We start from the raw sequence: 27824 nt of genomic DNA, 5'->3' as shown, positions 1-27824 counted from the left end.
GAACCCAGGCTTGCCTACCCGCCGAGCATTCCAGCCTTTAGAGACAGGGCCTCTCTGAGTTGCTGAGGCTCGTCTCCACCTGGTGAGCCTTCTGCCTCAGCCTCCCCAGGCACTTGAATGACAGACACACCCCACAGCACCAAGCTCCGTTCCAAGACGTCCCCCTCCCCTATACCAGCCAACACCTACCTCTGACGTGGCCTCCCCAAGCTCTGCTCCTCTCTTGATGCGGAGCAGGTGGAAAAGGAGCTGGTCAAGTGTGGCCACGCCCCAGGGGCGGGGAGTGGGCTGCGCAGGAGTGGTACGGGGAAGTGGCCACGACCCAGGGGCAGGGAATGGGCGGTACAGGAATGGGGGCGTGGCTAGGCGCCAGGGGCGAGGTGTGGGTGGGGCATGGGCGGGGCAGGAGTGTGGGGGGCCTAGGGAGTGTGGCTATGCCTCTGGGGAGGGGCTTGGGATGGGCGTGGGAGAAGACCCCCAGGAACCCCAAGGAGGCGACAGCGCATCTTCACTGATGGTCTCCTGAGGCCCAGAGGATCCGGCCAAGGTCCACACTTCGTCACCACTTGCAGCTTGCCTCCTCAAGGGAGGGCGCGGCTGTCTCCCGCTGGTGGCCTGCCTTGCGGCTGCGGGTCGCCCCCGACCTCTGTGCCCCCCAGCGGTCAAGCTGGGCTGGGGCGACCGGGGAGCCGCTGGTTTGCAGGGACGCTGCCCAGGGGACAGGTCACTTCAGGGATCTCCCGGGTTGCCTGGAGGAATGCGTCGGAGTCGGTGGGGTGCGTGGGAGCCCCGGGACACTGGCAGCTTGTTGCCACCGCCACTGCATCCTGTGACAAGTTCCCGTTTAGGTGAAGAGTGCAGGCGGCGGCCAGAGCTGCCCCTAGGCTGCTGAGGGCAGGTGCAGTGGGTGTGAAATTCACCCCTGGGGTTGGGACCAAATTGAACCCAGGAGCTGGCCACTGCTCCAAGTCGCAGCCCTTTTTGACTTTCAAGACAGGGTCTTGCTAAGTTCAGAGGCTGGCCTCAAATTTGCCCTCCTCTGGCCTCAGCCTCCAGCCTGGGGAGCAGAGCAGTTGGACCCCAGGGTTCTCCAATGGCTGGGACAATGGGAAAGGGGTCCACAAAGGACACTAGAGGCTGAGTCTGTTGCAGGCAGGGGTGGGGTGGGGAAGCCTCCCTGGTTGTCACTGCGTTCCCGCCCCCACCCCTGCTGAAGTCCTCTGGTCCTTGGGTTAGCCTGTTGCAGGAGCAGAGGCCTAGAGGTCCCCCTGCACTTCGCCAGGCCCACATCTGCCCTGCATCTCCTGTTTTCGGCACGGTGTCCCACAACGTCCTGCCCCACTGCAGCGGGTGTCCCCATTATTCACATGAGGCTGATCGCGCAGACCTGGGTGCAGGCAGTATGACGGTGACCGTGACAGCAGGTGGCTGAGCAGACAATTGGTTTGTGACCATTGGCCCATCTTATCGCCGCCTATTGATCACCACCAACCATGGTGATGAGAGCAACAGAGGCCCTTGCACCTGGCTGCCTGCCTGCCGTCCTGCAAGTGGAAGGTGGCAGTTTGGTGAATGCCCCTGGAGAGGGGACAAGGCATGATGCTGACTGATGGGTGAGCAGGGAGAGGGGTGGCCACTGTTCTCCGTCCCTGGCTCTGCTTCCCGAGACCTGGGACCAAGGGAGGCCACTGCTCCCTCCCCTCAGTGCAGCCCTGGGGCAGCAGCCCTGGGTCTTTCTCCCTGTGGGGACACTGAGTGGAGCCAGTGACTTTGCCTGGTCTGATCCTCTTGGCTCTGAGGCCCTCCACATGCCTTGTTTTGTTATCCCCCAAATGGAGATTTTTCTTCTAAGCCCAGCGTCTGGGAGGGGAGGGTGGAACCGGCCAGGGGGGTCTCCTTGCTGACAGACTGCCAAGTCATCTTCCTGGAGGGACCCGGATGGGGGGCTCCTCTCATTCCAGGCTGCTTGAGTGGCTGATCACACATCACCTCCCAGGTCCATGGGATATGGCCACACACCTCCAGTGATAGGAGACGAAGGCCCATCTTACAGATGCGGAAACTGAGGCTCAAGAACAGAAAGGAGTCTGGCTGGGTGGCAAATACCTGTCATCCCAGCATTTTGGGAGGCTGAGGGAGGAGGATTGAAAGTTGGAGGCCAGCCTCAGCAACCTAGAGAGGTCCTGAGCAACTCACTGAGACCCTGGCTCTAAATAAAATATATAAAGGGTTGGGGTCAGGGGTCAGTGTGTAAGGGACCCTGGGTTCAGTCTATGGTGCCAAAAAAGAAGCCCTTCCTCTCCTGGGTTCTCACTCCCACAGGGGCCCCTGGGAGCCAGCAGGAAGCTGGGATTGATGGGCCACCCAATCCTGCACTGGAAGGCATCACAGAGCCTGGGCCCAGCTAGGACCAATTCAAATACTTCAGGAGACCAGCCCCCCACTTCACCTAAACATCACAACAATTTTTCAGGCTCAAGCTGAAATGGCGCAAAAAATGGGGGTTCTGTCATGGCTGCTAGGTGGCGTGTCAGCACGATAAGATGTGACAAATCCCCAGCTCCCACCCAGGCTGTGTCCCACTCATAATGGAGGGAGACACTTCCCCCCGTGGGTGAGGGGTTGCTTGAGAAAAACTGCCTCTGGGAGATGAATTTGACCATCAGGCCCAGAAACCAGGGAGTCAGAGGAGAACCAGGCCACCCAACCTGCCCACCCAGGGCAATCACCACCCAGGGCCAGCTGGCCACCTCCCGGACACCTGAGGAGCACACACCCTTCTGGTAACCAGAGCACCTCTGTCCCAACCCACAGCTGAGGCCTGTTGTCACTGTGGCCTCTGATTTGTTCCTGGGAAATGTTGGGGCCTGGGTCAGAGGAGGGGCCAGGGCAAAACCTGCTCTTAGAGGTCAGATCTGAAGACGCACAGCAACCTCCAAATATGTAGGACTCAAGTGAGGCCAGTTCCACGCACCAAGGGAAGGGGTGTGGCCCAGGGCTCTCTGGGCTCTATCAGCCAGTTGGCTTCCATTTTTTAGGGGGGGTATATCAGGGATGGAACCCAGGGTCACTCAACCCTGAGCCCCATCCCCAGTCCTATTTTATATTATATTTAGAGACAAGGTCTGGATGAGTTTCTTAGGCCCTGGCTAAATTGTTGAGGCTGGCCTCCAATTGCAATCCTCATGCCTCAGACTCTGGAGCTGCTGGGATGACAGGCGGGCCCCACTGCACAAGCCTTTTGGAACTTTTGATGACCATGTGTGGCCCTGGGTTCAATGCCCATTGCCACAAGGGAGGGGACTTAGAATTTTAGACCAGTTTTATATTTGCAGAGCAGTGTGACAGTGGCAGTGTGTTCCTGTGTGTCACCCATCATCCTTTGTATTTGGAACCCAGTCACCACCTGCACCCACCACCTTCCGTTTTAGCTGACGCCCCTTTTTCTGTCCTAAAATCCCAGCCAGGGACCTTGCTGTCCCATCTCTAGAGACTTCTCTGGGCTGTGACCTTTTCTTCAATGGCCCTTGTTCGTGGTGATTTTAACAGTTTTGGGGAGGATTGGTCAGGTGCTCTGCTCATGTCCCTCAGCTGAGCTCATGGCCTGACCGGGACCCTGGATTTGGGGAGTCCACCATACCCTTGCGTCTGCCGAAGCACTTGCTGTGGATGTGTCCAGTTGCCATTGACCACCACCTCCTGGCTGGGTTGAGGGGACACTTCAGACCCACATAGTCCCTCCTCTCCTGACCACCTCTGGATGGCGGAGTCATGGGCTTGGTGTCATGGTCTGAGCATTTACCTCATTGATTTGGAACCCGCAGGTGGCTGAGATCAGCCCCCTGTGTTGGCCAAGTTCCTCTGATCTCAGTGTGACTCACGTCACTACTCACTGGGTGACAAACCAGAACGACTCTCTGGTTGCTCAGGTTGGTCCAGCTGGGCTGTTGAGAGACTTCTGTTGGCTCCTGGTCCTTTTAGACTATTCCCATCACTGACCACTTCAGGGTTAGAGGGCCACTGAGTGAGTGTGAGGGGGCAGCCCCTGACAGCTGGCCATTCTAGAAACTTCCTTCCCAATAGGCCAAGCACAGTGTGCATAAGCACACAGAGGCATCCCTAACATGGTCACAAGCTCAGCAGCCAGGGTGTGGTGACATGGGACAGAGTGGATAAGGAGATTGTGGGCTGAGGTGGAGGTAAAGTTCAGGATTCACCCTGGCCCCCACTGTCACCTGTGACAACTGAGGTTGTCCCAGGACCCAACCTGAGAGAAATCCCAACAGTGCACAGTGGGGGACATGGAGGCACCCTTCCTGGAAACACTGCCCAGAAACCACTTTGGCCTCAAGCCAGGCCATGTTGGAAAAAATATATATAATAATAGTAGATAATTAAGATATGGCCAGCTGGGTATGATGGCACACACCTGTCATCCCAGTGATTTGGGAGGCTTAGACAGGAGGATCGCAGTTTGGAGGCTAGCCTCTGCAACTCAGCAAGGCCCTGAGCAACTCAGTGAGACCCTGTCTCTGAATAAAAATGTCTTTGGGTTTAATCCCAGTTATTCCTTGCTGAAAAAAAAAAAAAGTTTAAAAGAGGGAGAGAGAGGGAGGGAGGGAGGGAGATGGAGGGGGAGTGGGAGGGGAGAAGGAGGAGGGAGATAGAGCAGGAGGGGTGGTGTCATCCAGATAATATTTAAGATTTTATTTAAAAACACCTCAGGGGAGGGAGGATTCCATCAAAGCAATCCCAAAAGTTATAATTTAAAACAAAAAAAGCTCTTCAGACAGAACTAAGGACATAGCAGAGCTCAAGGGAGAGGGGAGGCCTGGCCCAGGCAGTGCACGCTGCCTTCGTGTGGATGCAGTCTCCATGGAGTGCTGCCCAGGTCCCTTCATGGACTTGGCCTGCTGGTCATCCAGGATCTTGGGTGAGGATTTGGGGTTGTGAACAGCTTGCTGGTCTACTCCATGGGCTCTTGCTCAATGCTGTCCTTCCTGTTGATCTTGGCCAGCAGATTGGCTGGAGTCAGCAGCTGCACCAAGGACCTGCAGGGGAGATTTTAGCCACAAGTCTAGGCAGGCCCAGAGGGAGTCCCCCCCAGGTCCACAGGCAGAAGGACTCTGCCAGCTGGGCCCCCTCCAGGCTCTGGCTGTTTGTTGTGGAGCCAGGAAAGGACTGAGCTTCCATGACTGGGAACATCACAGTCACAGCCCCACCAGGGAGGCCACCAGTGTGACATAAGTTCTGGTCCTCACATCTTCACCCTAGTCTAGAAATTCCCCAAGCCAGGCACAGTGGCTTCCCAAGGGCTTCAGAGGCTGAGGCAGGAGGATGGCAAGTTGGAGGGCAGCATCAGAAACTTAGCAAGGTCCTGAGCAACTCGTCGAGATCCTATCTCTAAATAAAGTGGAAAAGAGGGCTGGGGACGGGCTCAGTGGTAGAGCGCCTGCCTAGCACTTGTGAGGCCCTGGATTTGCTCCTCAGCCCCATGTCACAGTGAATGAACAAAATTAAGGCCCCATGCATCTCCAGCTCAGAGAGGTTAAAAGTCAGTGAAGCCACCACCCAGCTGTAGGTGGCTTCAGCTGTAGGCTTAGCTGGACCCCAGGGACATGTGGGGGGTGAGGAAATGGGTCCCAAGGCCTCCCGGACTGTTGGGGACACTTTCCTGGTCTGAAGAGTCCACTATCCTCGTGCATCTGGAAAGGAGCCAGGGGCCAGGGGAGGGGCTGTGCTGGCAAGGTCCCCATGGACCCCAGGCTCTGGTTCTGTCCATCTCCTGTCCCAGAGGATGGTGGCAGAGTTAGTGACCTTCTGCAGAGGGAGTGTCAGCTGCAGGACAAGGGGGACCTCTATCATCAATCTAACTTTCACAATCCACCTCAGATGCTCAGCAGTCTAAGCCACTGTGTTCCGGGACTTGTCACACCTGGAAGCCCAGAGACAGCCTGAGCCCTTGGTAGCCTCCACCTGGGCCCAGAAGGCCACCACCTCACCTCAGAGTGGTCTTGTCTGATCTCCCCCAGGTGGTTGAGTGCCTCCTCACTGATGTGGATCCCTTCCATCTGGGCTCGAAACTTAATGATCATTCAGAGAAGAAAAAACATGATCCATAGTGACTGGGCCCCAGGCACAGTGGCACACGCTTGTAATCTCAGCTCAGGAGGCTGAGGCAGGATGATCGCAAGGTGGAGGCCAGCCTCTGCAACTTAGCGAGGCCCTGAGTAACTCAGGGAGAATCTGTCTCTAAATGAAATAGAAAAACAGCTGGGGAGGGGGCTCAGGAGTTAAGTGACCCTGCGTTCAATCCCTGGTACAAAAAAAAGTGGCAGGGCCCAAATGTCCCCTTTATACAGTGCTTTAAAATGACACTGTACAGCATCTTGTGCTGCTGGACTAGGGAGCAGGAGGCTGGCTGCACCCTCCAGGGGACGTGGGCCAGCTGCACGGCAAGTGTCCTACTCACTGACTAGAGAGTACCTAGTATCCCCCTCTGTCCCTGCACCCCATCACCTGAGGCTCCAGCCTGGACTGAGAGGAGACATTTTTATTTGCAAGGTGAACGTGACAGTCCAATAAATCAGAAGGTGTCCCCAGAATCTGGCACCCTGCACAGCATCAGCAGGGCCATGTCATCTGTCATGGTGACACCTGTCGCTGGTCCCATAGGTGCTGGGTGATAAGGGCAGGGGGATGAGGTGGAGTGTGGTGTGGCCCAGATCACCTGGACCTGGCTCCTCATCCACTATGGGAATTGTTCACTCTGGCAGCTTCGTGAATAAACTCTCAAGGATCCCTGGTTTCAATTAAAGCCATCAAAACATTTCAGGGGTGGAGGCACAGGGATCAGGGACACCCATTCCTCCCTGCAGCTTTTGCAAAGGTGCTGGGACAGCCATGTCCAAGTCCTCCCACCAGCTTTCCAGAGGGACAGAGCCAGGGATCCAGGGAGGACAGGCATGCTGGGGCTTGCACACAGAAGAGGCCCTGCAAAACCAACAGGGTGGGGTCCATGTGACTAAGCCAGCATGCACCCCAGGAAGCAACCCCGTATGCAGGCCACCACTGCTGCAAAGTGCCCCAGCAAAGCCCTTCAGCTGGGCTTAGAGAACAGGCTTGTCATCCCAGCACTTGGGAGGCCCGGGCAGGAGGATCAGGAGTTCAAAGCCAGCCTCAGCAAAAGTGAGGCCCTGAGTAACTCAGTGAGACCCTGTCTCTGAATCAAAGGCAGAACAGTGCTGGGGACAGGTTCTGAGTCAAAAGCCCTAGTTCAGTCCCTGGTTGTTTTCAGGTCCCTGTTTTTTATTCTCTCCCTCAAACTTAATCAAAGGGGGTTAAAAGTGTGAACAGGCAAGAACCAGGGGAACAGAGGCTCTGGGACACTGGACAATGTCCCCATAACCAACTCACCCTGCAGATGAGGGGACAGAGCCTCTGTGTAACAGGAGCTGCCCAGGGTGGTGAGAGGCCGGAAGTGAAGGCGGGAGGGGATGGCGGCAGGGATGCACCTGCTTCATCTCCTGCGGGGGAGCAGAGCATGGTGTAGAGGATCATCCCGCAGTCCAGCAGGTCCAGGGGGATCCCAGGGGGGAGAGGGGATGTCCTTAGTGCCCCTGGGAAGGCCAAGAGGAGTCCCGTCACCTACGCTTTTCTGAGACAAGACGCTGGACACTGGGAAGTGGGAAGGGGGCACTGAAAGCATCAAAGAGCTAGGTGGTGACCAAGGAAAGCAGATCCAGGGACAGGTAATAAACTGACCCTCAGGTGGCCCCAGAGAACCCCTATTTTATTGATTTTGTTTGTTGCTGGGAGGCTCCACCATGGAGCCCCAGATACAGTCCTTTTTAATTTTTGTTTAGAGACAGCATCTCGCTGAGGTGCTTAGGGCCTTGCTGAGGCTGGCCTCCAACTCGTGATCCTCCTGCCTCAGCCTCCTCAGCCTCCTCAGCCTCCTCAGCCTCTGGAATTACAGGTGTGTGCCACTGCTCCTGGCTGGACAATGATATCTTAAATATGAGGCCAAAAACACAAAAGGAAAAGCAGATAAATTGCAATTCATTGTTTTTTGTATGTGTATGTGATGCTGGATGTGTAACCCAGGGCCTTGGGCATGCTGGGCAAGCACTCTACCGCTGAGCCACATACACCTCCAGCACAATCAACTGGAGCTTTAAATCAGAATTCAAAACTCATTTATGTCAATGACCCTGTTCAAACACTGAAAAGACTACTCAAAGAATAAAAAATATTCATGAATCAAGCACATGGAAAAGGTCTAGTATCCACAATATATAAAGAGCTCTTATAATTCAATAACAAAAAGATAACATAATAAAAAATGGGCCAAGGATACAAACAGATATTTCTACAAAGATTTACAAATAGCAAGTAAAACCCAAAAAATGCAGTCTCGCTGGACCTTGGAAAATGCAAATCAAGTGAGAGGCCACTGCACACCCACCAGGATATCTATGGTGAAAAGTAACAGATGTCAAGTGGTACGTGGAAAAACCAAGACCCTCAGACATTCCTGGTAGGAGTATGGCAATAAAGCCATCCTACTGGAAGTTCCTTGAAAGGTCAGAGGTGCCATGTGACACAGCAGCTCCACCCCTCCACACAGATCCAAAAGAAAGAAACTGCAATCCCCACACGTTTGTGGCAGCGTAACTCCCACAGCCAAACCCCCCAATGGGCTAGGGCTGATGAGTGCACAGATCCATTAGCTGGTGAAGGGCCCACCCAGTGGGTGCAACTTGGCCATGGAGGATTCAGGGGCCTGGAGGACAGGGGTGAAGCCTGTCAGTCACACCCCCCACACACAGCCACAGAAGGCTAAGGGACAGAAAGCAACCTTCCGCTGCTTGAGGTTGGGGTGATAGACGAGATGCAGCAGCAGAGTGGCTGTGGATGGCTGATGGGGATGGGGTGGAAGCATTCTAAAACTGACTGTGGTGGCAGTTTTGTGATTGTGTGGACACACTAAGTGCTACTGGAGTTTTCCAGGGTGTAGGAGCTGCATCTCCAGAGGGCTGTTTGAAGCCCCACCTGGGACCGGGCCACAGGCTCCCACTGGGACCAGGCCACACCACTGCCTGCAGCCTGACACCTATGACCTGGAGCTGGCCTGGCGCGGGAGGCGCTGGGCTCCCTCCTTAACCCCACACAGAACAAGGCCACCATCCAGACTCACCACCTAAGACTTTTTAAAAAGACTGGATGCTGCAGAGGCCCACACCTGTCATCTCAGCAGCTTGGGAGGCTGAGGCAGGAGGATCGTAGCTGGAGGCCAGCCTCAGCAAAAGCAAGGTGCTAAATAAGCAGCTCAGCGAGACTCTGTCTCTAAATGCATTGGGTGATGGGTGGGCCTTTAAGCCAGGTGCTGCTGGGGTGGACACTTTCTGGCTCTGGCCTGGGCAGGTCCCGGAGTCAGGACAGCACCATGGGCTCTCAGCACATCAAGATATCCCACTGCCCCAACGTGGAAAGCCAGGAGAAGAAGCCCTCAGCCATCACTGTCCCTTCTCCCCCTGTCCCTCATGAGCTCCAGGGGATCAGATGAGGGCTTGCAGGACAGGGAGCTGGAAGGTCCCCTTGGGAGCAGCCTTTGGGCAGCAGGTCAGGAGCCACCCACAGTGTGCCCATGTCCCAGATACTCTTCAGACCCCACCCCAATCTCATCTGGCCCAGAGCCCTGGCTCCTGGCCCAGTCCAGCATTGGTCACAGCCCAGCCTGCCTCTGGGCTGCATGCTCCCTGAACACCAGGTCACAGCCCCTGCTCCTGGTCTTGAGAGGCAGCAGCCAAGTCCCTCAGTGCTGCTCAACCACGACCCCAGGACTAGGCACCAGAGTCCTGTTCTGGAGACCACGTGCCTCCATCCCCACAGGCAGGTTCTCAGGTAAGAGCCACCTTCCCGTGGAGCTTTCTCTGGGGCTCAGGGTGGACAGAGCAGCACTCTCTGAAGACACCTGCTGGCCAGGCCAGGGACCCTGGGGGGGGGCCTGTGAGCAGTGCTCCACAGCAGGGGGTGCCATGTATCCATGCGGAGCTCTCGGCCAGCCAGGTGGGAACCAGATAGGAGACCTAGTGAGGGGACCCAGTGATGGGGACCCAGTGATGGGATCCAGTAAGGGGTCCCAGTGAGAAGACTCCTACAGTATCAGGTGGTAGATACATGGCCCCCAGCCCCCAATGCCACTCCGGGTGCCCTGAGCCCCCCAGTAGCTGGCCAGGCTGACACCAGCTGCCCCCAAGGATGTGGGAGGCACTTTCAACTGATCTTGCTTAGTCACTTCAGGGGACTTGGGGGGACCACACAATGCTGCCCATGAGCCTGGGTCATTCGCTCAGATCCCAAGGGCAAGGGGGCAGCCAGGGGAAGGGACCTGCAGGTGGCCTGGTGCTGTGGTTCCCTAGTTCCTGAGATGGGGCTTCTCCATCAACAGCCACTGATTTTCCCACTGTCTGTCACTCAGCAGCCAGTCTGGGCAAATAGGTGTGGGGGGGTTACTTCTGGCACTAGAAATCGTGAGACACTTGGACCACAGGGTCTTTTTCTAATTCTTACCCCAGCATACATTCTTGGGGACTCGTCCCCATGACCCTTGGCTGCTGGGGTGGAAGAGACCATCCTGCCACCTGCGCTGATCAGGACCAGGACCAGTTCCTGTTGAACCAGGAAGACAGAAAACCCCGATGGCGCGACCTGCTCACTGCAGCCACTGGGTCTGAGTGGAGGCAGGGAGGCCTCCAGTGCAGGGGCCCAGAGGGAATGTCCCTCAGCTATGGTGCAGATAACAGGGCCACTGTGCTAAAGATGTGTCCAAGCCATTCTGCACAAGACCCCCTGTTCCCAAGGCCTGGAGCAGCTATACTCAAAGGCAGGCTGAGGCCAGGTAGGGGCCAGAGGCCCCACTGTGTCTCCAGGAAGGTCTTACTGTCTTACTGGCTTTGTTCCTCGAGATACCTGCATTCCCGTCACTGTTTAGAGCAGTTCAACTCACAGTAGCCAAGCTATAGAACCAGCATAGATGCCCCTCAGCAGATGGATGGATAATGAAACTATGGTCCCTATACACAGTGGAATATTACTCAGCTGTAAAGAAGAATGAAAGGATGGCATTTGCAGGTAAATAGATGGAGCTGGAGAGGATGGTGTTGAGTAAGTAAGCCAATTCCAAAAACCAAAGGCTGAGTGTCCTCTCTGACATGCAGATGCTTACTCACAATAGGGGAGAAGAGAAGAGAATTTCATTGGATGAGACAAAGGGAAGGGAAGGGCACGACTGCCAGAGACAGGGAAATGAATGAACATCACTTTCCCATGTTCACACAGGAACACAACCAGGGACACCCCACAGCAGGACCAGCCACAGAAATGAAAATCAAACCCCATGTAGGTGATATGGCAGGATGCAGGCTGCTGTAATGGGGAGCTAAGAAGAACAAATTCAGAGAAAAACCTGTGTTCCCACCCATGACAAGGGAAAAGGTGCGATGTCATTCGGTGTCCTCATTAAAGATGAAGCAGCCTCTGCTGGCCTCTGGGAGTCAGTGTGAGGGAGCTGACACTCAGGTCACCAGAGCAGCCACACCTCCTCAGGCCTTTGCTCCCTACAGGAATATTCAGCCTCAGAGGCCTGCAGAGACCCTGCCCATCAGGGACAGGGCAGCTGCAGCCTTCAGTCCCCCTGCTGTCTTCTCCCAAGGGCAATATGCACTCCCTTCATCCCATCCTGACTTGTTACATAATGGGTACAGACAGACCCGGGGAGCAGGGACAGCTGGCAGCACCTACTTGATAACACAGTGGCCTTGGTTGGAGGCAAAAATCACGATGGGGGTGATGGAAAATTCAAGAGCTCGGTGCAGGGAGGTGAAGCCCTCGGTGTCCAGCATGTGCACTTAGTCCACAAATAGCATGCTGGGGACCAGCTAGGACATGCCCTGGTCGATGTACTTTTCACCACCTTGTTGATCTTGTCTTGGACAGTGTCCCAGCCAGTTTGGGAAATGTCACCTGCTCTCTTCTCCCCACATCAATCCCCTTCAGACCCAACCATGCAGCCTGGTTCTCTCTGACCCCAGGCTGGATACTGGACCCATTCCAGGTTTGGTGTCATCATTTGAAAACCAGAATCATGCCAGCTGTGGTGGCACATGCCTATAACCCCAGCAGCCTGGGAGGTTGAGGCAGGAGGATCACAAATTGGAGGCCAGCCTCAGCAAATTAGTAAGGCCCTGAGCAATTCAGTTGAGATCCTGTCTCTGAATAAAATACAGAATAGGGCTGGGGATGGGGCTCATGTGTCAAGAGCCCCTGAGTTGAATCCCTGTACCCTCATCTAAAAAAAAAAAAAAAGAAAAGAAAAGAAAAGAAAAAGAAAACAGGCATCATCCCCACTTGGGAGACCCAGAGAGTTGCATTTTCATATGCATATTCTCCTCTGCTGCATTCAGTCAAGGAGCCCTTTTTGGGGCCTTGTGTGACAATGCTCAGGTTAATGAAGTTTCCATCAAGTGCAATTAGCATCCTCTCCCCAGGAAACATGAGCAAGAAGCCTCAGAGCAGTCCTGGCCTTGGCCCCTAAACCACCAGCCCCTGCAGAATGGCAGACCTGCCTCAGGTCCCAGCCTTCACCTTCCAAACAAGCGCCCTCTGACATCAGGATGGAGTTTTTCCCAAAGAACTGGGATCTGAGGCCTGTCCTGCCCAGAGCCATGATTCGGGGCTGTCAAAATGGAGTTCAGAGATGGATCTTCTCTTGGCCACTCACTGAGGGGCTTAGGCTACTGTGAGGCCTCAAGGCAACAGTGGATTCTTGTTGAACTTATGTTTTCAGGGAGTAAAGATGTAATGGGCCTGAGAAGGACATAAAAATGGGGAAGAGCCAGGTGCAGTGGCACATGCCTGTCATCCCAGCAGCTGGGGAGGCTGAGGCAGGAGGATCTTGAGTTGTAGGCCATCCTCAGCAACCTAGCAAGGGCCTAAGCAACTCAGCCAGGCCCTGTCTCTAAATAAAAAAAAAATATATAAAAGTACTGGGACAGGGCTCAGTGGTCAAGGGCTGCTGAGTTCAATCACTGGCATCAAAAAAAAAAAAGTCCACAAAGGAGCAAGGGAGACCCACTGCCTGGTGTCAAAGTCAGCACCTTTCTAGGACCTCAGAGGAAGCAAATGCTGACCTCAGTGGAGCAAGAGCACATAGTGTGGCCATGGCTTCTAAAGGGAGTGAAGACTCAGAGCCATGCAGTGCGTGGCACTCAGAGCTGGGAGCACGTCAGAGGCAGGGCCTCAACTTGGCTCCAGGCTCAGGCCTCACCACACATCATCCCTGTGATGTCTGTCTTCTTTGGCTTCATCATCTGGCCCATCATGGACAGGACGTCTTGTCCCCCTGTAGGAGAGAGGATTTTCTAAGGCTGCTACCAAGGCTCATGCTCCTGCCTCCTGTGGGTCCCTGTCACTCAACTTGGAAGCCTGAGGTGGACAGGCCCAGCACAGCTCCCCTGGGAAGGATGAGGGGCTCGTGAACTCAGAGGGAGCCCCTCAAGGTTTCCCCTGACCTGCAAGAATCAAGCAGAGTCGTGCATGGTGGCACATGTCTTTAAAAATCCTGGTAATTTGCGAGGCTGAGACAGGAGGACCGCAAGTTGGAGGCCAGTCTCAGAAACTTAGTAAGGTCCTGAGAAACTCATCAAGAACCTGTCTCTAAATAAAATATAAAAAGGGCTGTGGACGGGGCTCCATGGGTAAGCACCCCTGGGGTTTAAGCTTCAGTACAAAAAAAAAAAAAAAAAAAAAAAAAAAAAACCTCCAGCCAGGTAGAAAGAAATTCCAATCCCAAGAGTCTCTGGCCTCTCCATGGGACAAAAACCAAAACCAAATTCCCAGCAGAAAGCCCATTCCTTGGGGGGGGAGGAGGAGGTCCCCTTCAAGATGAAGAACAAACCTGACTCTCTGTCCTGGGGGGCCCAGAGCAATGCCAGATGGGAGCTGGAGGACTCTAAGCTCTGGCTCTGCAGTGGCCAGAGCCTCCATGAGGCTGTCTGAAGCCCTGTGAAGGCTCCCGCCAGGTACCCCCAGCCCTGGGTGGAGAGCAGCCTCCAGAAGGCTGGCAGGTGGTCAGGGGTAGACAATGCCCAGATATCAGCGGTGATGGCATCTGGACATTGGGACAAAGGGGCCAAAGCTCATGTTGTGCTCATTGCTGAGCAGCCCAGAGGGCCTCCAGGAGGACAGCATGGCCCTGACCACTAGTTCCAGGGCATTGGGCATGTGCTGGGCCAGCAGGGCCTGTCCCTGGTGCCTGGCGTGGGCCATGTCCAGGTCATGCAATGTCCCATTCTAGATGACCTCCTTCTTCTTGTGCACATCACCCTTGGGAAGGGCATGTCCTCCTCTGCCTCCAGAGCGAGCTCCATGGCCTAGGAGTCGCACATGCCCTGCCTCTGCCAGCAGACCATGGTGCACCGGGACCACAGAGAGCTCAGTGACAGAAAGGTGCCTGCTGCCCACCAAGGGCCTCCAACGGCATGCTCTGCCTGTGCCCCGCTGCCTGGTGCCACACTGGACTCCCAGACCCACCCGCCCAACACCTGAGACATTCTGGAAGATTCTCTCCCCTTTCTTTTCACTCCTGATAGAGGAGCATCCTGGGGACTTACAGGAGCTGGGGGTCTGGGCTCTTCTAGGTGATAATTTATGGGTGACATGAGGCCTTAGGCTCATCCATGAACCAGGGAGGTGCAGCCATCATGGGACACAGTAGTAGATAGAGGAAGAGCCACCTGGTGCAGTCCCCAGGATCATGATTCAGGAAGGGACACCAGGGAGATAAAGGAAGATGGAAGACACTGCCTGGTGGGGCAGGAAGGGATGAAAGCTGTCTAGTCCCTGTCCCTCACAGAATTTGGGTCTTGCACACTCTGCCTGCTGAGGTCACAAGAAGAAGAAGACAGAGAACAGTCAAGGTGACTTAGGTAGGACAGCTGCTGACCTTCCCCCACTCAACCCCACTGAGCAAAGTGATACCCTGGTCACCCAGTTGCTCCTCTGGCCGGCCCTCAGACATGGCACTGTCCCCTTCAGAGCCCCACTGTTGGCCTCCATGTAGATGATGTCCCTGACCTCCACTCGCTCCTTTTGCAGACTTTCAAAAATGCTGGGGTTCAGCTAAAACCAAACCAAACCAGACAAAACGGGGACTCAGACCACCATGATGCACGTTCCAGTTCCTTCTGACCCCAAAAGAAGGCACCTTTCTGTAAGAGACCTGAGGGGCCAGGAACAGGGATTCACACCTGCCATCCCAGGGATTCAGGAGGCTGAGACAGGAGGATCACCAATTTGGAGGCCAGCCTCAGCAACTTAGCAAGGGGAGACTCACTCTCAAAACAATACAAACCAAAATAAAAAGGGCAGGCTTCTGGCTCCCTGCTTAAGCACTACGGGTTTGGTTCACAGGACTAAACATGAGAGAGAGATAGACATACACCCAAGGTAGCCAGTGACACTAGAAGTGGGTGGGTATGAGGGTATGTGGCAGGGCACAAGAGCCTGGACTGGGGGCTTAGCACACCAGAAGGTGAACCTGAGGGTCACACTGTCTGCCTGCAGGAGACAAGAGAACATCACCATTACTCTTCCTTGCCTTGCTTCAGGGGTTGCAAAGTGGCAGGAGCATTCTCACAGGGACCTGGCTACCCTTAGAGGGGACATGTATCAATGGCCATGCCCCATGGCACACCCCAGGATCACCACTACAGCTCCAGTCCTTGTGTTAGGGACACCAGAGCTTCCTGCTTAGCCACCTGAGGCTGCATTTGACGTGGCCTGTGATTCTGACTCTCTGGGCCTTGGTCTCCTCCTCTATGTGACAGCACCCAGAAGCACCCTCAGAGGAGACCAGCTCAGAAGTGGAAACATAAGTTGGAATCCCCCCAGCTGTCTGGGTCAGGAGGCTGTAGAAGGAGGATCACCAAGGTGGAGGCCAGTCTAGACCACAAAGCTAGGCCCTGGGGCTGGGGCACAGCTCAGTGACATGGTGCTAGTTCACTATGGCCAGGGCCCTGGGTTTGAACACTTGGACCACAAAAAAGCAAATTCTAGCACCTCTGGCCCCTGAGGCTGTGCACACACATCTCGGGTGATGGTGCTCTACAGGGCCTTGCTCTTCCCCAGGGATGTGCACTGGGCAAGGATAGCAGCCTCTGCAGGTCCGAGCTGGCAGACAGGTCCTGAGGCTGAGCTTCCAGAGCAGCTGGTACAGATGGCCATGCTGTGGAATCACACGTGAGCTCTCTCCCAGACAGAGTCTAGAGTCAAAGGGGGGTGGCGGGGGACATGACACAGACTAACACCCACTGCAGGGCTCCCTCAGCAGGAGAGGGCCCCCAAAAGGCCAATCCACAAACAAAGTCGGTATGTGGTGGCCAAAGGCCAGGGGGACAGACTGCAGGTGGCCATTCAATGGGAATGAGGTCCCTTGAAAGGTCATGACAATGTTCTAGAATTAAGATGGAGAGTTTAAACTATGTCGTGCTTCAAAATCCTGTGGTCCACACACACTTAAAATGGGTGGATTGTGTTCACAACTGCACCCCAACAGAGCTGCCAGGAGCTCACCAGGGCCCAGCCTCTCTGGCCACCTTGGGGCATTGTGCAAATAGGACCAGGGCTGGGGAGTCCCCAGGCCAAGATTCAAAAGCCTCCTTCAAACTCAGACACTTCACAACTCCACACAATGCACCTGGGGTCTTTCTGTCCCAATATCTCATCCATGTGGGAAAAACTGCCCTGAAGGTCTTGGGTATTGGGGGGGTTTGGGGTATCAGGGATTGGACTCAGGGGCCCTCTGCCACCAAGCACCATCCCCAGCCCTGTTTGTCATTTTATTTAGATTCAGGGTCTCACTGAGTTGCTTAGGCCTTTGTTTTGGCTGAGGCTGGCTTTGAACTCGCAATCCTCCTGCCTCAGCCTCCTGAGCTGCTGGGGTCAGAGGTGGGTACCATCTTTGTTTTTGAAGACAATTTTCCTCTTCCCTGTTAGGCTCTTTTCTTTGAGAAGCTGGACAAAGCAGACAGATGGATGGCTCAAATTTCCACTGTGTTCCTGTGTCCTCTCTCCTACGTGGAAGAGGACAATTTTTCTCTTTTCATCTCAGGCACTTTTATCCAGTAGATTTTCCAGATGAACTGGCTCAAGGTGTCATTCCTGAGAAGGGGCCACCTTCTCAGAACCTCATTAATCCAGGGTGGACAGGATGTGATGAGGGATTAAAGAGAGAGAGAGAGAGAGAGAGAGAGAGAGAGAGAGAGAGAGAGAGAGAGAGGGGGGGGGCTTTGCAGAGCCAAGCTCCTGAGATGAAGACCCCATTAGGAAACAGAAAAATGGCCCTTGGAACAAGTGACATTTTCAGGAACTCCATAAAGCAGTGACCAAGAAACCACCTCAGAGAATCAAAGAGCCATCAAATTATAAAAGGGGGAAAGATGGAGAGATTCTATGGTGGATGGAGAGTGGTCTAGAGATGAGACACTGAGTCCCAGAGAGCTCAGAGGACTCACAGGGGTCACCCAGCACCAGAGGACTCACAGTCACCCTGCCACTCAGCCAGCACTGGACGCAGGATGACTGTGGAGCCTCTTTCTGAGCCTGAGGCCTTGATCTGGAAAACAGGGGAATGAGATTCATGGCACCTGTGCCCACAGGCACACAGCTGTGAGGAGCCACAGGTAAAATATCTCCCCAAGCCTGCAGCAGGGGACCTGGCTATGCATCAGGGGACAGGTACAGAGCTAGTGTGAGTCAATCATAACAGCAGTGGGTGAGTAAAAACATTATGAAAAACAAAGAAAAAGAAAACAAAATTATGTCCACTTTGACTTTTGGGGGAGGTGAGGGGACAGTATTGGGAATTGAACCCAGGGGTGACTTACACCTGAGCCCCATCGCCAGCCCCATTTTTTATTTTATTTAGAGACATGCTCTCCCTGAGCTGCTCAGGGCCTTGGCTAAGTTGATGAGGCTGGCCTCCACCTTGTGATCCTCCTGCCTCAGCCTCCTGAGGTGATGGGATAACAGGCATGCTCCACTGTGCCTGGCTGGCCAGTGTTCATCATGTGGGGGATGAAATGGCAGAAGCAATTTTTGACTTAACCAAAGAACTCCCAGGAGCAATGAGAAAAGAAAGAACAACCTCATGAAGGTACCTATGTCCAAACCCTCTACGAGGTGTCCCTTTATACAACACGGTTTTATCCTGAGTGTCCCATATGGCATCAACAGTACAGAGACCAAGGAAAGAGGGACACAGAGGTCACACCAGATGCCTGGTGCCACAGTGCTGAGGACAGGGCTCAGGACGGACTCCCCTTGAGCTGCATGGTGCCCTTGGCTGTATTGAGCCCTATGATCACGTGACTGATGGTCTTGCCATAGCTGCCCATGGGGTTCTCGGTCTCACATGGCGCCAGCTCGGTCACCTCCCCCTCATAGACCTCCTTGGCCTGCTTTATCCACAGCCCTGGGAGGGATGGCCTATGGGGACATGGTGAGAAGCAGGACCATCCTTCTCTTCACATCCATCTCCTCTCCACCAACAACCTTCTTACCTCAACCTGCCACAGCACAAGAACTGACAAGTCACCTTACAGTACAACACGGAGCCACCATCATGGGTGGAGAGCAACACTACAGGGAGCGGTGGCCCACACCTGTCATCCCAGCTCGGGAGGCTGAGGCAGGAGGACGGCGAGCTGGAGGCCAGCCTTGGCAACCCAGTGAGTCCCTGATCAACTCAGTGAGACACTGCCTCCAAATAAATTCAAAACAGGGCTGGGAGGTGGCTCTGTGGTTAGGTTTCCCGGGTTCAATCCCTGGTTCCCCTCCTCAAAAAAAAAAAAAAAAAAAGATAAGGGTCGCTGCTGTCCTGACAAATAGGGAGGCCACAGAGGACTTCTGCTGGCAGGTGGCCATCAGGCTCTCTGTGAGCTGATATAGAAATGTATCAAAGGCAGAGACACATGGCCACAGGATCAGACACTCAGGCCATTTCCCGCTGTTCAGGGGGAGGGGGGCGTTATCTTATCAAGCCATCCCTTGCCTTCTCTTCTCCAGAAACCCAACCAGGACAAGGACACTCAACACTGGAAGCTAAGGGCCAGATCTCCTCTGCCTGGGATCCACCTGAGAGCCTATAAATGGGCCTTTTGGAAAACACCCAAAAAAGAAGCCACATTCTGTGTTTGATGAACCAAATTCCCAGCTGCTGAACCCCAAGACAAACTTCCCAAACAAAGCCCAGAGCAGCTGCGCACACTTCGAGTCCCAGCAGCTCTGGAGGCTGAGGCTGGAGGATAATCAGTTAGAGGCCAGCCTCCACAACACTGAGGCCCTGAGCAACTCAGGGAGACTCTGTCTCTAAATAAAATGCAAAATAGGGCTGGGGACGGGGCTCAGGGGTCGAGGGCCCCTGGGTTCAATCCCTGGTACAAAAAAAAAAAAAAAAAAAGAAATTTCCCAGACAACATGAAGGTGTCAGAAAACTCTGTCAAGCTTGGAAAATTCTGGGCTTTTAAACCTACTTTAATTTTTTTTCTTAATAGAACCTTTTCTATTCTACAAAGAGGAAATTCCTCCAAATGGAATGCCTGCCCATACTCACTGTCAGGGGACAGTGACATGAAATTCCTCCAGGAGGGGAAGAAAGGCATCCCCATCTCTCAGCCACTCATATTTGTCTAGAATTTTTTTGATGGTGACAAGTAGACAGGGGAAGGCCCAGTGGACCATGGACTCAGCTGGTGGCCAGGAGAGGGGCTGCAGGCACTGTCTCTGGCCACAACAGCACAAAGGACATGGGTTTCATCTGCTGGCTCAGGTTTTATGTCCCTGACAGGGACCTTTATGATGCCAAGGGAGAGGCACAGATGGGGACAGATGACCCTCTCTCCCTCCCTCTGCAGCTTCACAGGAATTCAAAGGTGCAGGGACAGAAGGCTCCTGTCTGAGGGGAGGCCACGGCTTGCCCTTTCATTCTGTAGCAGGATCTAGAAATTTATCCTCACCTGCTGCCATCAAAAGCCCCTACTGTGACCCTCCCCCCAGGGGAAACTCCTATCAAATGTGCTTGGTGACCTCTACTTTTTCAAATTTTAAAGCATTTCAGTTCCTGCTGAGCCACTGAAACACAAGCAACTGTGTGAAGGCAAGTTTTATCAGGTTTTTGTCTCACAAAAATGGGGGTTTTAAAATTTTTAAGTTGTAGATGGATACAATTCCTTTATTTATTTATTTTTTTATTTTTATGTGGTGCTTAGGATTGAACCCTGGGCCCCACACATGCTAGGTGGGTGCTCTGCTACTGAGCCCCCTGCACCAGCCCAGAAAAACGTTTTGATTTTTAAATTTAAGTTGTTAAAAATATTAATATTCAGGTATTTGAAAGGTTGTGATATCCTACTGGTCACATTTGGGGGGGGGGGTTCTTTTTGGTACCAGGAATGGAATTCAAGGGCCCTCAACCCCTGAGCCCCAGCCCCAGCACCTTTTATATTTTATTTAGAGACAAGGTCTCACTGAGTTGCTCAGGGTCTGGCTAAGTTACTGAGGCTGGCCTCAAACTTGCTATCCTCCTTCCTCAGACTCCTGAGCTGTTGGAATATGGTTCATATGTTTAATTAATGAGTTAAATAAAATCACTGGCACATGTTTAAATAAGGAAAAGTAAGCCAGGCACCGTAGCACACATCTGTAGCCATAGTTACTCAGCATACTGAGGCAAGAGGATGGTTTGAACCCAGGAGTTCCAGGACTGCCTGGGAAACATAGTGAGACCCTGAAAATAGGAAATGAAAAGAAAAAAAGAAAAGGAGAAATGAAGAAAAAACAATAGAGTGAAAAATTTAAAACGTAAAACCCAGGAGTGGTTGTACACACATATAATCACAGCAGCTCAGGAGGCTGATGCAGGAGGATCGAGAGTTGGAGGCCAGCCTTGGCAACTCAGCGAGACTCTGTCTCTAAATAAAATATAAAAATGGTTGGGGACGGGGCTCAGGGATAAAGTGCCCCTAGGATAAATACCTGGTAGCAAAAAATAAAAATAAAAAGCCTAAGTTCAATGTGACACAAAGCTTAGTTTCCGGACACAAGTTCAGAATTAGAACTCTTCAGCTCAGCATTAGTGTCACACAGGGGCTGGGGGTGGCTCAGTGGCCGTGGTCCCGAGAGAGAGTGAGAGAAAGAGAGAGAGCCCCATAGTGCTTACAGGGACCTGCTGAGGAAGATCAAGAGGCAGAGCCAGTCCCCCAGAGAGGCACCGCAGGAAGACAGAGTGCCAGCCACTGGGGTACCAGGTGTCTGTGGGGGGTGTAACAGGGTCCCATGATTTCTCCCCACTTCCAAACTCTGCACCCTCCCACTGCATTTTCTTTCCTTCAGCATTAAATCAAATCTAGTAGACTTCTTTGTACTTTATTTATTTATTATTTGGGTACCAGGGATGAAACCCAGGGGCTCTCAACCACCGAGCCCTGTCCCCAGCCCTTTTTATATTTTATTTAGAGACAGGGTCCCACTGAATTGCTGAGGCTGGCCTCCAACTTGTGATCCTCCTGCCTCAGCCTCCCAAGCTGCTGGGACAAGGCCAACTGGAGCTGCTGCTTCAAATATGGCCCAGGGAAGTCTCCTCTTAGATTTTCTTTTCAATGACCTTTTGATGACACCTCTGAGCAGCCAACCTGGGGGACGATCAGTGAACACTGTAGGGCAAAATCCGCTACCTCATGGGGCAGAGGCTGGTTCTAGTTCTGATCTTCTCCCTGTTTTCCAGTGTGGTCTTGAGCACACAGTAGTTCTAATGCTGGATGGCCTCATCTGGTGAACTAAAACACTGTTTAGATTACAAGGAGTCAATGAGCTGCCCACAGGATGGTTTGGTTGGGACCATGTAGTCTTAGATGTGCCTTTAAACTTGTCTTTTCTGTGGGGAGACTGAACCAAGGGGCAATCAATCCCTGAGCTCCATCCCCAGCCCTATTGGGCATTTTCTTCAGAGACGGTGTCTCCCTGAGTTGCTGAGGGCCTCCCTTTTGCTGAGGCTGGCCTCAAACTTTCTATCCTCCTGCCTCATCCTCCTGAGCCAGCCACTGGGATTAAAGGCATGTGCCACTGTGCCTGGCTCTTGCCAGTTTCTTTAACCTTAGGAACTTTTGTGCAGAAATCCAGCTATTTGGCTTCTTTTGAGAAACCATGTCTGGGAACAGTAGCCCTCTTTTAGTGAAAGGGCACCACGTCCTTGCGCTTGAGCCAGTCACTTTGCTTACCTCACTGCCTGAAAGCTTAGGCACCTGATGTCTAGAACAAAACACAGATGGATGCAATTCCAACACCACGAGGCCCAGGGGAGGCAATAGGTGGCTCTGCCCACCTGTTTTATTTTGTTGGTTCTGGGAATGGAACCCAGAGCTTTGTATGTGCCAGGCAGCTGCTTCACCACTGAGCCCCAGGCCCAGAATTTTTTTTTTTTTTATTTAGAGACAGTGTCTCACTGAGCTGCTGAGGCTGGCCTCTAACTTGAGATACTTCTGCCTCAGCCTCCCAAGTGCTGGGTTTAGAGCTGTGAGCCACTGTGCCTGGTTTTCATGTCCACCTTTTACCCAGAATGTCTCTTTCCTTTTCCTTCACAGCCTCCAACTCCCAATTCTCAGTTTCCAGTGTCAAAACAGTGACCACATCCTACTGAACAGCATCCCTGCCTCCCTCCACCAAATACTGAAGGGGTGACCATTACCCTTCCATTCAAATAGGATCAATATTTTAATGGCTCCATGTCTGTCCAGCTTTCTCCAATTAAAAGCTCATGGAAGGGGCTGGGCTGGGCCTGGGCTGGGGCTGGGGCTTAGTGTTGGAGCACTCACCTAGGATGTGCAGGGTCCTGGGTTTCATCCTCAGTGCCACATAATAATAAATAAATAAAACAAAGATATTGTGTCCAACTACAACTAAAAAAATTATGATATTATTAAAAAAAACTCATCTAAGAAAGCTACATATGCATACCCTTTCCTATGGAGCTCTATAGATCTCACTGATCTTTCCATAGCCTGTCATCTTGAAAGTCTAACTTGTAATTCTTTTAATATTTTAATATTATAAGGCCTCCCAGCTGATCAATCAATACCCACCAAGACGCAGCCCAGACCTTTATGTTGTTTATTTTTGAAACAAGTTTAGTTTTGTTCCAGCTCTAAATTAGGGGAAAAACTTAAATCTTAAAAAGTGCTCAAAAATCAAGCCATTATAATGTTTAACAACCCTCCCCTTAGCAATAAATATTGAACTGATATAGGTAACTGAACTAATATAACTGATTTAGGTGTAGATGGACACAACACAATGCCTTTATCTTTATGTGGTTCTGAGGACTGAATCGGGTCCCACCCATGCCAGGTGAGTGCTCTACCGCTGAGCCACAATCCCAGCCCATTAACTTGTATTTTATGGATTAAGAAACTGAGAGCTGGGTGTGGGGGTGCATGCCTGTCATCCCAGCAGCTTGGGAGGCTGAGGTGGGAGAATGGCTACTTGGAGGCCAACCCCAGCAACTTAGCAAGGCGCTGAGCAACTAAACAAGACCCTGTCTCTAAATAAAATTAAAAAGGGCTGAGGATGGGGCTCCAGTGTTAAGCACCCTTGGGTTTGATCCCTGGTAGCCAAAAAAAAAAAAAAAAAAAAAGGATTTCTCAGTCTTTCCTCTGTTTTTTTGGGGACAGCCTTGCACAGCAGGTTGCTTGACAGCTCCGTTGGCCTCTAACACTAGATGCCCCCCACCACATTTTGAAACTACAAGAGATGACTCTCCAGGTACTGGCAAATATCTCCTGGGGGGGTCAAAACTGGACCAGGTTGAAAATCACTACAGAGCTAATCTCACCTAGCTGGACTTTGAGAAAGAGCACACAAAGAACAGGAACAGCCCACAGCTCAGGGGTTCAGAGCTGGTGACTGAACAACACACCAACAACACCAAACAGTGAGACTCAGAAAGCCCTGTGGACATCAAGAAAGGGAAATCAGGGGAGGGCGCCCTATCCAAATGTACCTCCAAAACATCCAGAAAGAAAGGTTCCAACCCTGAAAATCAGACTTCTTAAGAGCAACACTGGAAGACAAAAGGTACCAAATAACACTGAAACAGCACTGAAAGAAACAGCTGTCATGCTGGTGCTCTGGTGCAGGCCTGTCATCTCAGCGGCTTGGGAAGCTGAGGCAGGGGGATCACAAGTTAGAGGCCAGCCTCAGCAAAAGCAAAGCCCTAAGCAACTAAGTGAGATGCTGTCTCTAAATAAAATGCAAAAAGGGCTGAGGATGGGGCTCAGGAGTCAAGAGACCCTGAGTTCAATCTTGGTAACCCCCCAAAAAAATAATGGAAGACTACTTGGACAAGCAAATGTTTCTGTAAGTCCACACTGTATGGCATTCCAGCCTCAAAAAACTTCCCCCAGAAACACGACTTCTTCATCCACCATCAGTCACCAACACAACACACCCTGGCAATTCCATATGTACAACATCAAAATTAGAATTCAAGCTTTTATTTCACAGCTGATTGTGTTTCTGCTTCTGAAAGGTCAGGAGCCTGCCGCAGGCCTCAAAACTGATCAATCAATACCCACCAAGACGAAGCCCAGACCTTTATGTTGTTTATTTCTGAACAGGGTCGCATTAAGTCACTTAGAACCTGGAGAAACTGCTGAGGCTGGCTTCCAACATGTGATCCTCCTGTCTCAGCCTCCAGAGTCACTGAGATGACAGACAGGGGCCACCACCCCTGGTAAGAGCCCACTTCTTTACATACAAGAGCACAGGCTCCTACCCTCCTATGCCAAGAGGCCCTTCCAGAAAACAAGCCATGCCCAGACCAGGAGTTCTGGGAAGCCTGAGGATCTGGTGAATCCCCTTGCAGATCCCAAAAAGCTCCACTGTGTGTCCTCTTTTGTCCCCTGGAAAGCCCGACTCTGAAGGGGAATTATCAAACCCTCTGCCAAATTCCAGCATTTAAAATCAGTCAGCAGTTTGAAGCTCAGCACTCAACTGAGTCTTTTTGTGCCATCAGGAAACTTCCTGTTTCTCTGCCTGGAAAACACTAGAAGTCCCTTAAAGATCAAAAGTGTGTTTTTGTTATTTGTCAATCATGCATAGCCAAAATAGTGATGGGCACAGTTCATATTCGAAAAAATACTGGCTGACTCATTTTTGCCCCTCCAATAATGTGCCACAGAAGATTTTTTTAATATTCTTTTTAATTGTGCATGGACATAATATCTTTGTTTTAATTATTTTAATATTTATTTTTTAGTTGTAGTTGGACACAATACCTTTATTTCACTTATATTTTTATGTGGTGCTGAGGATCTAACCCAGGGTCTCGCACATGTGAGGTGAGCATTCTACCACTGAGCCACAGCCACAGCCCCTCACAAATTTTTATGAGGCCCTGGACCAACAGAAATGGATTTTCAGCTGGGCGCGGTGGTGCACACATATAATCCTACAGCTCAGGAGGCTGAAGCAGGAGGATCACGAATGGAGGCCAGCCTCAGCAACTTAGCAAGGCTCTCAGCAACGTTAGTGAGACCCTGGCTCTAAAAATAATACAAAAAAAGGGATGTGGCAGTGGCTAAGTGCCCCCAAGTTCAATCACTGGTTAAAGGAAAAAAAAAAAAGAAAAAGAAAAGAAAAGAAAAAGAGATGTATTTCCCAAACAAAGGAGACTTGAAAGGGTTCAAGGACCATCCCAGCGACCAGACCCCTTGAAGGACTTTTCCCTCTCTCTGGCCAGGATGATTTTCATTCTAGAAGTAGGAGTTTGAGATCAGATTCCTTTCTTAAAAACACATGAGACCCATGTGGCTAAACAAAGACTAATTAAGATGTAAATTCCATTTGGCTTTAACATGAGGATTGTCCTCTTGGGCAGCAGCAATCATTGAGAACACAAAGACCTTTCCAGTTCCCAGAGGTCCCACCCACAGCACAGCTCTTCTTGCCATCTTCTTGCTTTTAATGAACTCTACTATGTCGCCACATGCCTGCAGCACAGAGGGGAGAAATGGTCACTATTACTGTGTTTCAGTGGGGCAAAAATGCAGTCTCTGGTCCAAACGATTGACAGACTCGTCCAACCAACCCTGAGCGCCACACCCTCCATGCACTGCTCTGGATGCCCCATCAGTGGAGGTGAGAGAGAAAAATCTGCTGGGCATAGTGGCCCACACCTGTGGTCCCAGGGACTCAGGAGGTGAGGCAGGAGGATTTCAGTTCAAAACCAGCTTCAGCCAAAGTGAGGCCCTGAGCAACTCAGAGAGACTCTATCTTTAAATCAAATGCAAAAATAGGGCTGGGGAGGAGCTCAGGGCTCCTCCAGTTCAATCTCTGGCACTCCCCACCCCCCCAAAAGAGACATAGACAAGAAACCAGAGGCTTTTCTTTTCCCTTTCTGTTAATAGGAGGCTCCGAGGCCACAGTCACAAGCTCATATAAATTGCAGGTTTCTGTAGCTGCTCAGCCTTCAGGGAGACCATGGGCCATGACTCTAGGGTCCAGCAGCTTACAGGCGGTGTAGTGCAAACCCCCTGCTCTCATTACTAAACTGGGTGGTCAATGGATGGGCCATTTTTTTTTCTGATAATAATAATAATAATAATAATAATAATAATAATAATAATAATAATAATAATAATAATAATAAATATTGTAAGTGCTGGGACTTGGTACAGTTGCCACTTAACGAAAGTAGACCTGACTGGAAAAAGGGTGCTTGTTCAGGACATGGTGTGCAGGCCTGTCATCCTAGGGCACCTGGAGGCTGAGGCAGGAGGACTGCAAGGTGGAGGCCAGCCTTAGCAGCTCAGCCAGACCCTTTCTGTAATAAACACAACACAGGCCGCACTGTGGCTCCACGGGCAGCCCCCCTGGGTCAACTCCGCGCACCCAAGTGACACTGAGTCCAGACGAATGCCGGGAAGGTTCCTGCCCCCCTCCACCCCTCTCTCACCCAACCCCCAGGCCCCGCCCGCCGCCTCTCTTGCGCGTTCTCCTGGCCCATGGGCCCCGAGGCCACCTGCTTTGCCAAGGCACTCTCATGGATCCCCAGCCCCTTCCCGTGGCTGTGAAAGGTGATGCGCTGCATATCTGTGGTGCTCTCCACCTCCTCATCTTTAAAGTGCCAGACAGAGCCCAACCCATGCAGGAGGAACTACCCTGAGCCCACCGGAGGTTACCAAGCAGCCATTACTCGGGTGGCTCACAAGAGCCCGCCTGCGTTGGAGCCCCATTGGAGGATATTGGAACACCGCCACTCTCCATTGGCTTATGCATGCGGTCATCACAGCTGCTGGTTGAGCTCCGCCCACACACTTCCCGCTGTGTCTCTGGGTTGGCTTCTCTGGCAACAGTACTTCCTGCTTGCTCTGGGGATGTGAGCGAAGAAGGACGAAGCCCAGGGTTTTGCTCCCTAACTGAGGAGCTGAGCCCAGGGTGTGGTTGGCCCGGAGGAGCATTTTTCTGGGTGTTTGTTTGGTACCCCAGATTGAAACCAGGGGCTCTAAATCACTGAGCCCCAGCCCCAGTCCATTTTTGTATTTTATTTAGAGACAGGGTCTCACTAAGTATCTCAGGGCCTTGCTAAGTTGCTGAGGCTGGCCTCCAACATGCAATACTCCAGCCTGAGCCTCCAAAGCCACTGGTATTATAGGTGTGCACCACCATGCCTGGCACCTACTCAGAATCTTAATAAATGAGTGAGACTT

At 52.3% G+C, this 27824-nt stretch overlaps 1 pseudogene; it reads right to left on the bottom strand.

The window, feature by feature from the left end:
- Positions 1-662: 662 nt before the first annotated feature.
- LOC124086148 (ruvB-like 1) lies at positions 663-27393 on the bottom strand (annotated as a pseudogene).
- Positions 27394-27824: the final 431 nt, after the last annotated feature.

This window comes from Marmota monax, unplaced genomic scaffold (assembly GCF_021218885.2).
Source record: "Marmota monax isolate L192 unplaced genomic scaffold, Marmota_monax_Labrador192_F-V1.1 WCK01_AAM20220418_F8-fsc00334, whole genome shotgun sequence".
Taxonomy (NCBI): Eukaryota; Metazoa; Chordata; class Mammalia; order Rodentia; family Sciuridae; genus Marmota; species Marmota monax.
This window is presented reverse-complemented; position numbering and strand designations above follow the sequence as displayed.